This window comes from Ovis aries, chromosome 13 (assembly GCF_016772045.2).
Source record: "Ovis aries strain OAR_USU_Benz2616 breed Rambouillet chromosome 13, ARS-UI_Ramb_v3.0, whole genome shotgun sequence".
NCBI lineage: Eukaryota > Metazoa > Chordata > Mammalia > Artiodactyla > Bovidae > Ovis > Ovis aries.
In genome coordinates, this window is record NC_056066.1 from 62,323,913 (window position 1) to 62,335,489 (window position 11,577).

Sequence of the window (11,577 nt, forward strand, 5' to 3'; positions counted from 1 at the left end):
ATTGGGCAAGAAGAAGCTGGCCTGGGCCTGGCACATTGCTAGGTGATCCAGCTCTTGAAACCCTGCAGGGCCTGTGTACAAGGGGCACACAGATGGTGCTGGCATTATGTGGGGCTGCTAGTACACTCTGTGGATATCTGAGTTCCAGGCTGCTTTGTCCATATAATCCCAGAAAGAGAAGCAATCAAGCCTCCCACTCCCTCTCCCCCCTCCTTGGGCATCCCGCCTCTTCCTTCACCTCCAGGGTTCAAGGAATCTCCTTGCTAGCATTTTGCTGTTCACCACCCATTCAGCTATCCTGAGAATACTGTCTCACTGTGTACAGTCAAAAAAAAGTGCATTCATCCATTCAACACCAGTTAGTGCCTATATTGCATCTGGTCCTTTGCTTGGTAATGGGGCTTCTTAGAAGAGGGAGGTGCCAGCCCTCAAGGGCCTCACAAGCTGGTGGGGCAGAGATGGTAAGGAAAGTAAGAGACTGCTGTGACCAAGATGAAGACTAAGATGATTCCTGACTTTGCTCCCCTGGTAAGAACAGGGGAATGATTATTAGATGATGATGATGATGATTATTATTATTATTAGATTATTATTAGTGATTGTTAGAACAAAACAGCACAGAGAGGATCCTAGAATACAAGGGTGAAGCTGAATCATCCCCCACAACACAGAGAACCAGGACAGACCACCTTAGAAGGGTAAGAAAGAAGCTCCACATGTCACTCCTCTAGGCCGGTAGAGCTCCATGTGGACAGCTTCCTCTGAGCCTCCAGGGAGGAAAGAGAACCCTGGGGGCCAATCAGAAACCCTTTAGCATTGTGATCAATTTGTGGGATGACCCATTTATGATCTCACAGCATAGGGACTGCCAGGAAACCTGTGAGGGCTCACCGCTGGGATACTGACTTCAATGACAGAAGGAAAGAGGGGCTTGCAACAAGCAACAAATAGAACTTGGCAGACCAAGTTCCTACCTACAGCGATCAAGTAGTAATCACAACCAGTGCCTTTGCCCATTTGCAGAACTGAACTGGGGGTGCACTCTGAGCAGAGAACTTGGTGGGAAGCAAGTCTGTCTGATCCACATTCTCAAAGGAGTTTACTGGCCCTAGAGCTCAGTTTGTCCATGAACAGTCAGGGAGGAGAGTCCCAGCTCCCTCCCACAAGAAGAATATCTTGTGGCCCCACCTAACCAGAAGGGCTGGGGGCAGCTATTGGAATCTATGTTTACCAAGCACAAAGCAAGAAAAAGGCAGGCAAAGCCCATAGTTCGCAAAGCCAAGCTAGTGACTGCTCACCCAGGAAACGTGGGGTGTGAGTTGGCTTCAATTAAAACAATAAAGAGAAAGCTTTATCAGCATTAGAGCAAGTTCCCCCACTGTGCTGGGACAGGAAAGCTAATTGCTGAGTGCAGCCTGTAGCCTGTTCAACTACAGAACTTAACCAGAGCACATGGGAAGCTGTGTAGCCCATTCAACAGTCCTAAGTACTGTAGCCCTTGAAGACAGCACAGTCAGCAACTTTGCTTGTTTGTGGAGCAAAACTGATGGTTTCATGGCACAGAATTCAGCATACTCAAGCTTTCAAAGAATAAATCTAGAGGTTGTGGGTCCGGTCCTGCAGCATATTGTACTGCATATAACATCACGTCACTGAACGTCTAGTAAGTCTGGCCAGAGAATCCAGGCCACTGCAGAGCTCATTTGACAGCCTCACCTAAGTAGGGACTCAAGCCAGCAGTTGGATCCAAATGTCTTCAGGCAGAGGCACACCCCTATCCTCATTCTCAGAACTCAAACCATTGCCTCACCCCCAAATAGACCAAAATAGCAGGTTCCATCTGACCAAGGACATCACCCTCAGACACACCCAGAATTCAAAGTTGAGCTGACTGGTGGAAAACTGTCTCTGCCAAAGCAAACCTGTAAATCTGGAAGAGGAGCCTGATTACTCAAATGTGCAATTCCAGGATAAGAAATCAAGGATCACACAACATAAGTGAACTATGATACCACCAAAGGAAACTAAGGAAGCTCTAATAACTGACCCTCAAGAAATGGAGATCTATGAACGGCCAGACAAAGAATGAACTCTCTCAGCTTCTGCTTGTTCAGAATAGTTTTTATCCCTTCTTTGGTTCTGAAGGACAGCTTGTGCTTCACCAGTTATAGAATTCTGCAGCACACCAGGCTTCCCTGTCCTTCACCATCACCTGGCAGGCTGCAGTCCCTGGGGTCGCAAAGAGTCAGACACAACTGAGCCACTGAACAACAACAATCACAGGAGAAAGCCCTGTAGTTACTACATAAAAGAACACACAAAGAATTCAAATCATACTGAAACAAAAGGATACTAAAACACACAAAAAAAGAGACAGCAGGACAAGAAATAAGAAACAATGGATCCACAAAAAAAGCACAATTAACAAAATGGCAATAGTAAGTCCTTACCAATCAAAACTTTAGTTAAATGGGAATGGATTAAATTATCAAATTAAAATACATAGCATGGCTAAATGAATAAAAAGCAATGTCTAAAAATATACTGCCCACAAGAGATTCACTTTAACACTAAGTACCCAGATAGATTGAGTGTAAAGGGATAGAAAACGACATTTCAAGAAGATGTTAACAAATAAACAAATCAACAGCAGGGTTAGCCATACTTAAAACAGACAACATAGACTTTAAATTAAAAATAATAAAAAGAAACAAAGAGACTCATTATAGAGTGATAAAGGGGTCGATACACCAGGAAGATTTAACAATAGCAAATGTTAGTGTGCTTAACATTAGAACACCTAACTATATGAAGCAAAAGTAAATAGAGCTACAAGGAGAAATAAACAGCAATGCAGTGGTAGTTAGGGCCTTTACTATCCCAGCTCAAAATGGGGTAGATACTTCAGATAGAGAATCTATAAGGAAACAGAGGATTTGAACAACATTATAGGCCAAATGGGGACTTGCCTGGTAACTCAGTTGGTAAAGAATCTTCCTGCAATGCAGGAGACCCAGTTTGATCCCTGGGTCAGGAAGATCCCCTGGAGAAGAGCATGGCAACCCACTCTAGTATTCTTGCCTGGAGAATCCCCATGGACAGAGGAGCCTGGCGGGCTATAGTCCATGAAGTCACGAAAGAGTCGGATAAGACTGAGAGATTAAGCACATAGGCCAAATGGACCTAGCATACAAGTATAGAACATTCTATTCAACATCAGCAGAATATACCTTCTTCTCAAGCACACATGGAATGCTTTCTAGGAAGACTGCAAAACAACTTGGAGCAAATTCAAAAAGACTGAAATCGTATCAAGTATAATTTCTGAAAACAATGGCATGAAACTAGAAACTGGTAAGAGGAAAACTGGAAAATTCACAAACACATGGAAGTTAAACAACATTCTCCTGTGAAGTGAATGTCGCTCAGTTGTGTCCAACTCTTTGCGACCCCATTGACTATACAGTCCATGGAATTCCCCAGGCCAGAATACTGGAGCGGGTGGCCTTTCCCTGCCCCAGGGGATCGTCCCGACCCCGGAAAAGAACCGGGGTCTCCTGCATCGCAGGTGGATTCTTTACCAACTGAGCTATCCGGGAAGCCCTGAACATTCTCCTGAACAACCAATAAAAAGAAGAAAGAAGGAAATAAAGTTTTTAAAATGAAAATGGAAACACTATATATCTAAACATACAGGATGCAGGGAAAGCAATTCTAAGAGGGAAGTTCATAGCAATAGATGCCACATTAAGATGCAAGAAAAATCCCAAATAAACAACCTAACTCTATACCTTAAGGAACTAGAAAAAGAAGAATAAGTTAAGCCCAAAGTTATTAATGAAGGAATACGATAAAGATTGCAGCAGGAATAAATGAAATGCAGATGCTTTGCCATCTGAGCCACCAGGGAGGCCCCTAAGTGAGATAAAGAGGAGAAAAATAACAGAAAATCTTTAACAAGCATATAGCTGGTCCTTTGAAAATGTAAAGAAATTGAAAGGCCCTTAGCTAGATCCCATGACACATAAACGGAGCTTTAGGTCTTCACATATTGCCTGGCTCTGCTTTTATCCTCAAAGAATTTAGACACAATTACCTGGCAAAACTCACTAGAAAAGAACCTATACTAAGGGCATGAGAGAATGTATTCCTTCAGTGCCTTGATCCAAGTGTGCCTAAAGTCCCCAAGCCCCAAACTTTCCAGTTAAAATACATTTCTCCCTTTCTATTTTTAATTTTTATTGAAGTCAGTTTGAGTTGGATCCTGCCGTTCAGGATCCAAGTAGGTAGATGCTGACTTGGCACATTCGTAGACTCACATCTGTCTCCTCCATTCTGAAACCTACTCAAGGGTCGCATGACCACACTGGAAACATAACAGACATCAAAGCCACAGGAAAGCTTAGAGGTCATCATTTTAACCTCTTTGTTGGTAAATCTAGGGAGACTATGGCCCAGAGAATAGTTCAAAGTACACGTGACTTTAACCCAACTTATTTTCTTCTGTTCACATATGTTAAGCTTTGCTTTTTAAAAAAGAAAAAAGATCAACAAAGTTACCTAGTAAGTCTGTTTAAATGATAAATGCCTGAGCCACGTCCCAGATACTTAGGGTTACCAGCTCCTAGACAGGCTGCCCCAGGGTGTCTGGCCAGAAATGGCAACAACTGGACTGGATGGACCAACGGTACTTTCTACCTTAAGTTCTAAGAGCTTGAGACAGCACTCCTTCCTCTAGAGCCCCACCTCTGCCTAGACATGATGCCCACAACCTACAAGCTTATCCCATCTCATATTCTCAGCAACCACGCGGGGGGTGCTCCTGCCCCATTTCCCACCTGAGGAACATGGGGCTCAGAAGGGCAGGATGACTTGCTGAAGGCCACAGGATGGGAAGGGGTGGAGCTGGAGAGTGTGTCCACTTCTGCACCCTCTCCCATCGGAATCGGCTCTTCCATCTCTGGGGGCAGCAGAAGTCCCACTTGTTGGCCCAAGTGTCCAGCACTCAGGAGGTGCAGGTGAATGCGTGGCTCTAGGCTTGACACTGCACGTCCATTTTTGCCACTGATGCTCACCACAACCTTATAAGGTTTGGAAGACCTCATTTTCCAATTGAGGAAACTGAGTTTCAGGGAAGGGAGGTGACTCGCTCAGGTCTTACAAGGACAGGAATCCAGAATTGGCACTCAAGGGGAAGGACCTTTCACCCAGATCACATTGAGGCCAGCTGGTGGGGCAGGATCATCCATGGACTTGAATACCTTGTTTATTCCTTGACTGATTCTGTTTGAGTTGGTTGTTATGCTTGATGTATTGGGGCCCTGTCAACTGGAACATTCAATCCAGGAAGCCCAGAGGGGTGCCCACTTGGCACAGGCTGGGAGCACCAGTGGAGAGTTCCAGGTCATCCATGGTCCATCACCTCCGGTCCCCCAGCTGCATCTCACAGGGTCTGGATGAACGCCACCAGGACAAAGTAGGAGTCAGGCTGGAGGCTTGAAAGGCTGGCCTTCCTCACTCTGACTGTGGTCCCACCATCAGAGCACAGAGCAGGGACAAGGTGGCAGGCCAGGTGCGCAAGTCTGGGCCTGGGACATGGTGGGCCCCATCCAGCAGAGCTTTGAACCTGTCGGCAGACCACCCGCTTCACTGTCTGTACCCAGTTCTGCAAATGTAAGAGGTCCCCCTTTCCCTGGTTGTGGGCACAGAGCTGAGGGCTGTGCCAAAATCTTGTGAAGAGACTCTTTCTCACCTGAGAGCCATGGCCCAGGGGTTCCAGAGAGAGGAGGTGAACTCAGACACTGTTGGCCCAGGCTTCAGCTGCCCTATTGTAAAATGAGCAAAAATGAGTAAGTAAATGAGTAAAACCTGGTGCCTGGATCCTGGTGGCAAAATGTAACTAAAATGCAAACCAAGGGCATGGTTGTCAGACCCAGCTTTGGGGTCAGGCACACTGGGTTTGAATCGTCTCTTTGTCTGTTGCCGGCTGTGGTACCTGGTCAAGGGACTTCATCTCCCTTAACCTCAGGTCCTAGTATGAAATGGAACTAACTATGAGACTGTCCTCCCAGGTGTGCTTGAGGATGTGGAGGGATCATGTGTGTAGGCCCCTGATACATGGTCACGACAGTGATGATGATGACTACAATTATTGCTGGTGTCTGGTTACTTCACTCCCCTCCACCTCACATTCCCTATCTGCAATGATGCCACTCAACAGATTTATGGAGAGGATGAGGCAAGGAGATCAAGCATCCAATATGCTTTATGCTTATTCAAAAGTGAAAGTGAAGTTGCTTAGTCGTGTCCATCTCTTTGCGACCCCATGGACTACAGCCTCCCAGGCTCCTCCGTGCATAGGATTTTCCAGGCAAGAGTACTGGAGTGAGTAGCCTATCCCTTCTCCAGGGGATCTTCCTGACTCAGGCATTGAACCCGGGTCTCCTGCATCCCAGGCGGACGCTTTACCCTCTAAGCCACCACATTTCATATATTTGTGTGCTATAAAGACCACATGAGCTAGATGGGCTCAGACTTCCAGTAGACTTGCATCTACAAATTCTGACTCCCTTGCTGACTGGCGTATAGACCTGTGTCTAGAAATTCTGACTCCCTTTGTTAGAAAGTGCAGGCTTCATTAAGCCCCAGCTTCCCATTCAGGACCATGTTAGAGACTCTAAGAACTATGGTGTCAAGTACACCTCATCGATTGTAAACACTGGATGGAGCTTTCTGCAGAGAAGCCCTCCCAGGCACTCCTGGGCTTGGAAGGCAGGATTGATTAGTGATGCCTGCCACAAGCTCAGAGGGAAGAGTGGAAGGACTACATGCTTGCCAGGGCAGGACCAGGTCATCCTTAACGGCCCCTCTGATGAGTGATGGGCCTCTGGACACCACACGTTCATGGAGCATGGGACTCTGGGACCTGCCTAGTGATGTGGGATGGAAGAGGGACCCTGATCTGGGTTCCAGTCTTGGCTCAGTTTATAACCTGCTTTGTGACTCTAAGTAAGATGTTCATTTTCTCCAGGGTCTCCATTTGCTCTAATGACAAAATGAACAGAGATTTCCTCTTACACAGCTGAACCCTCAGGGCTCTGAGAGGTGGTCAGGAATATCTGCGGACTACTGGCTACATCCCTACTAGCTGGAGTAATATGTGTAGGGGAGAAACCTCGGGCCAGTCAGGCCCACACCTTTGGCCACTACAAATACCTATGGTCCCCTGAACAGGGATGACCCAGAAGAAGGTAGGGGCGGGTCTCAATGCAACAGAAGTCCCAGTGTCTGTGGAAAGGCAGACATGCATGGAAAGTACCTGAAAACAGAATAACATGCTTTCTCTCAGGGAAGTCACCCGTGGGCAGCGTTCCTGGTCTATGCGCTATAATAACAGCAAAAACAACACGTCAGGAAACATCTTCATCAGTGACATTCACAAGGCATCGTTATGACACAGGCGGCATGTCTGGGCACAAAACAGATAAGATCCCTGCCTCGTGAGGCTCCCACTCTAATGGAAGAGGAAGAAAGCACATCTTTAGGGATGCGAGTCCACATTTACACATGCTAACTGTGTACCCTTCCGACGAGTTCAATGATGTCGGTACTCCCATTGCGCCCACTTTACAGGTGAGTAAGCTGAGTCTTTGAGAGGGAAAGCTCACCAGGCTAGTAAGTGGCAATGCCATGACTTGAGCCCAGGCCTATCATACCTTTAAGAGCTGCACACATTGCCCCTGTCACCCTCCCCATTTTCCTGGGCTCCTAGTGCTGCTTAGGTCACCACTCACTACTATGTTTTGCAATATTAGCTATGATGATGATCACTGTTATTCATGGAGCACCTTCTCCAGCCGGGGCTGCCATGGGCTCTCTACTGACATTTCCTCATTTAGTCCCCCCAGCAGCTCTTCTAAGGTAGAGGACACTCTCGTTCTAATTTCATGGTTAAAAAAAAGCTGAGACGTTAGGTCACTTGCCTGCTGTCACACAGCTAACAAGAGAGAAATCTGGGATTCACACCCAAGGCTGACTCTAGCCACAGCTTCTGTATTATTATAATGAAATGCATGGTTTCTAAAAGTGTACATTTTAATTAATCAGCATTAAAGAAAATGCTTCTGTGTGCTGTAATAAATATTTGAGTGTCTACACTACGTCAGGCCCTGGGCATGAAGACAGTGCTCTTGACTCTTACGGTTTTAGAAAATGGGTTGTAATCACTGTGCCCAAGGAGCCGGTAAAATTCATGCTCAAAGCAAGAGCATGGGGTGCCCCAGCTGGTGGGAATGTAGCAAGTAGCCCCAGGTGTTCCTGAACACCTCTCAAAGCCCTGAGGGGTCAGTCGTCTAGCAGAAAACCTGAAGTTAGAGGAAACAGAGGCCCTGAGAGAAAACAAACATCATACACAGGGTCACAAAGCAGGTTACTAACAGAGCCAAGACTGCAACCTAGATAGGGGTCTCCTCCTCTGCCCAGTTCAGGCAGGTCCCAGAGTCCCACCCTCCATGAACGTGTGGTGTTAGTGTGCCCATCACTGGATAAAGGGCCTCTTGGATATGACCTGGGCCAACAGTGGCAAACACACAGTGCCTCCACTCTCCCCTCCTGAACTTGTGGCAGATACCACTAATCAATCCTTCCTTCCAAGTCCAGGAGCTGCCTGCGAGGGCTTCTTACCAGAAAGCTTCATCGAGTGCCTATAATCAGCCAGATTGTATTTGGGTCCATTGTACTGTCATTGCTACTCAGCCCCAGAAGGGAAACTGAGGCTTATGAAGAGGCGTACCTGCCAAGGGAGGTGATACACCATCACTCAAGGGAGCCAGAATCTGTGGACCCTGGCATACTGGGGACCTAAGACCATTCTATCTCATCCAGCACTTGAAAATAAGAGGTGCATTCAGTTCAGATCAGTTCAGTCGCTCAGTCGTGTCTGACTCTTTGCAACCCCATGAATCGCAGCACGCCAGGCCTCCCTGTCCATCACCAACTACCTGAGTTCACTCAGATTCACGCCCGTTGAGTCAGTGATGCCATCCAGCCATCTCATCCTCTGTCGTCCCCTTCTCCTCCTGCCCCCAATCCCTCAGAGGTGCTTTAGCCACTAGTGTCACTGCATATCAGGGACCTACCTCATGCTCCACCCTTCATACATATTATCCCACCGCATCCTCACCACACACCTGGAGGAGAATCCCATCTTTAGTCCCATTTCACACACCAGGGACCTGAGGCTCAGGGAGATGAAGCTCCTTGTCCAGATTGCACAGCCTGTAACAAGTGAAGAGAGAGGATTCGAACACAGCTGGCCCAGCAATGAAGCCGGGGTATGAGCACCACCCCCTCGGTATGCTTTTAATTTCCTTTTGCCACCAGGATCCAAGCACAGGGTTGTTTACCCATTTTACCAGGTGAAGCCTGGGGCCAAAACCGGGTTGAATTCACTACATCACACTCAGGCCCTTGGCCTGTGTCCTGAGTTGGGAAAACTATCTTCACATGATTTTAGCACAGCCCTCTGCTCTGTGCCCACAACCAGAGGAAGAGGGACCCCAGTGTTTGCCGAACTGGACACAGACAGTCTGGGAGGGTGGGCTGCTGATGGGCCCAAGGTTCTGCTGGATGGGTTCCTCAACATCCGAACCTCAAGCTTAGGCACCTGCTCTGTGCTCTGATGGTGGGATCAGAGTCAGCGTGAGGAACACTCGCTCCCCAAGCCTCCAGCCCTACCCCTACTCTGCCCTGGCCACATCCATATCCAGGACAGGCTTACAGGTTCCTACTGAGAAGCAGGTGGAAGAATGGAGGAGAAAACCCTGGATGACCCAGAGATCTCTGCCGGTGCCCCCAGTCTGATGTCAGCGGGCACCCATCTGCTTCCTGGACCGGGTGTTCCAGCTTGAACACAGGCCCAATGCACCAAGCGTTACAACGGAATCAAACAGCAGAGTTCGAGCAATGAACAGAGTATTCAAGCTCAAAGACGCTCCTGCCAAACCAGTTGGCCTCAATGAGATCTGGGTGAAAGCTCTTTCATTGGTGACTCAAATGCTGGGCCCTGTCCATGTGAGACCTGTGTGAGTCACCTCTTTTCCCTGAGCCTCAGTTTCCTCAGCTGGAAAAAGGGGCTTCAAGTCTCCTCATGGGGTTGTCGTGAACACCAATGATGAAAGCGGACCTGTGGGGCTGAGCCCAGGGTCAGCCATTCACCTGTGGCATTCCTGGGTCTGGACACTGCGGCCAAAGAAGGCAACTCGCTGCTGCCCCCAGAGGATGGAAGCTGGAACAGCCGACCTCGATGGGAGAGGAAGTAGAACTGGGTCACTATCCAGCTCTGCCCCTTCCCATCTGTGTCACCTTGAACAAGTCATCCTGCCCTCCTGAAACTCATGTTCCTCAGCTGGGAAATGGGGGCAGTAACACCCTCTGGTGGTGGCTGAGAAGAGGAAAGAAGATGAAGCCACATAAGCATATTGGGTTGTGAGGGTCATGTCTAGGCAGAGGTGAGGTTCCAGAGAATGGCATGGGGGTCACAGCTCATAGAACTTAAGGTAGAAAGTACCTTTGAGTCATCTAGTCCAGTTACTTCCATTTCTGGTCAGCCACTCTGGAGCCCCTGAGCCTAAGTACCTAGGGAGGGGCTCAGGCATCTATAATTTACAGAAATTTAGTAGGTGATCCTGGTTAGTCTTAATATTTTTTTCCCCTAAGACTATTGCCCAAAGTAGAAAATGTCATCAAAACCAAAAGAGATGAAATGAAAGAGGAAAGGAAGTGGGGTTCAAATCGCTTTGAACCCTTGGATGTAGTCTTGGATGAGTCTTTCTCCTTCTCTGGGCCACAGCTCCCAAGACTTTTCATCAAAGAGGTTAAACTGATGAATTCTAAGATCTCCTGAGGCTTTGGAGTCTGTTATGCTTCCAGTGTGGTCGTGCGGCCCTCTAGTAGTCATCAGAAGGGAGGAAGCACATGTGAGTGTACAAGCGTGCTGAGTCAGGACTTACTGTGGGTTTGAACAGCAGAACCCAATTCACACTGCCTTCAACAAAACAGATAGGGAGGGAGAAATGTATTTGCACTGGAAAGTCTAGGGCACAGAGGACATCGGGTACAGCTGGATCCAGGCACTGCAAGGATATATTCTCTCATTCCCTTTGTATGGCTTCATTTTCTAGTGAACTCTGTCAGAGAATTGTATCTTAACTGTATCTCTAAGGACAAAAACAAACCCAGGCAATCTGTGGAGACCCATAGCCCCTTTTGTGATAGTGACCTTTTTCTCCGGAACTCTGGTAACATGGTCCCCATGATTCTGTAAAAGTGCCCTTGAAATAGGAGATAATTGTAGGTGTTTTCTTCTTGAATCTAGTGATGCTGTCTTGTTCTCACAGGTATGTATGCATGCACGTTGAATGTTCATGAATTCATATAAGTATGAATATGCTTCTTCAAGAGTTCCAGACACACTGTAGGGATCAGAGGACAGAGGACCTCAGAAAGAAGGAAGACATGGTTTCTCTCCACTTTGGTAGATTTAGTTTAGTGTGTACTAGACTAGGGAGTCCCCCAAAT